The sequence below is a fragment of the Callorhinchus milii genome, unplaced genomic scaffold (genome assembly GCF_018977255.1).
Source record: "Callorhinchus milii isolate IMCB2004 unplaced genomic scaffold, IMCB_Cmil_1.0 Scaffold10, whole genome shotgun sequence".
In the NCBI taxonomy this organism is placed as follows: Eukaryota; Metazoa; Chordata; class Chondrichthyes; order Chimaeriformes; family Callorhinchidae; genus Callorhinchus; species Callorhinchus milii.
The window spans coordinates 13,994,670-13,996,132 of NW_024704751.1; the positions used below are offsets into that span (position 1 = coordinate 13,994,670).

A 1,463-nucleotide genomic window follows, 5' to 3' on the forward strand; every position below is an offset into this window, starting at 1 on the left:
GACCAGACGGAAGAAACCCAGCCTCTCTTAAACAAAAAAAAACCTTTCCATTCGCAGCTAATTAAACGCGACACTTTCTAAAAGGTAAAGAGAGAGAGAGAGAGAGAGAGAGCGAAAGCTTTTGTTCGAAATGAAATTATGCCTGATTTCATTTCAAATCCGATAAATTAAAAATGATCTTTTTTTCTACACGCGCGCGTACATCGTTTTCACGAGAATAGCTCCGCGAGAACAAAGTGCTTACGGCACATGACGTCTGTGAACAGCAAACGGGTTTTTATTTCACGCGCACCCCCTCCGTGTGCTCCTCCCTCGCCTAATTACCTCCGAAAAAAAACCTCAGACGTTTAATTTGACACATGCCGTTTTCGAAACCTCTTTTCCCATTTGCTTCCTCTGGAGATGTGGAAATTGCAGTGTTCCGAAGCAGCGGGAATTCTGCCATTAACTGTAACAGGGAGAGGATTAAAAATAAATATTTCATGCCCGTGGTTCGACTGCGGCGATTTTCTTTTCTCTCCGGGAAGAAAAGCGTGATTTTACTAAACAAAATATAAATGAATGATGGCGGACCGGCTTTTTTGTCAATTTATCTCATTCACCGGATAGGGTGATGGTGCTCGGCAGTTGCACTGAGATGCCGTTCGAAGCGCTTTGAGACGTCTAACGATGTGATAAGGCGCTATGTCAAATGCAAGGATTATTACTATTATTATTCAAAGCAGTGGGTCATAGATACAGACGAGCCTGAGTACCCTATCTCCCCCAAGACAGAGTGTCAGCCCGGCCTCAAGCGCTCGCGCCTACGAGCCAGAAGGTTGTGAGTTCAAGCCCCGTGTCGTGGAGTTTGAGCCCACAGTCTACGCTGACCCTCCAATGCGTTTCCTACATGAAGGCGACCCCACAAACAAATACAAGTTGTGGTGGTTGATTTTTAACCTATTCTGGTCAGTTCTGCTCTCACAGTCTTAGGCAATGATCCACTTGCATCTCCGCGTACCACACGTCAATGTAACAACATGATTACTGTCCTCTTGCCTCAACCTCCTGCCCGCTCCTTTCCCTCACCGACTCCAGCTCTGAGCGTCCCTTCCTATTAATAACAACAACAACTTTAGGGCCAGCGTCTCGTCTTATCATGAGTAAGACACATTGCCGTACGATTTTGGCAGCTCAGTCTATTTTCCAAACACTAATCTGCCTCAAAAAGGTCAAACTGCAGAGTAATTGCTTACATCTCTTTGCCTGGACTGGAGGCCTGTGGACACAGAGAACGATACAGTAAATGATAACGCGTTAAACTTTCTGCAAATGTCAGGGCAGCTGCTGAATGCCGAGCTAATTAATTGGGAGCCATTGGCCCGAAAGAGGAAGTGAGCCCAAGTGGCTGAACTCTTCACTGGGAGGAAGGTTTGTTGCCACTAAATTGATTCTGTTTGCTGTTGTCTGACGTGTGATTTGAT

At 45.7% G+C, this 1,463-nt stretch overlaps 1 long non-coding RNA gene across 1 annotated transcript; it reads right to left on the bottom strand.

Moving 5' to 3' along the window:
• Window positions 1-257: 257 nt before the first annotated feature.
• Window positions 258-1,084, bottom strand: LOC121849790. The gene is made up of 2 exons (XR_006085352.1): window positions 1,001-1,084; window positions 258-448 (listed from the first exon to the last, which is right to left on the bottom strand). It is a non-coding gene; the product is annotated as an uncharacterized LOC121849790 (long non-coding RNA).
• Window positions 1,085-1,463: the final 379 nt, after the last annotated feature.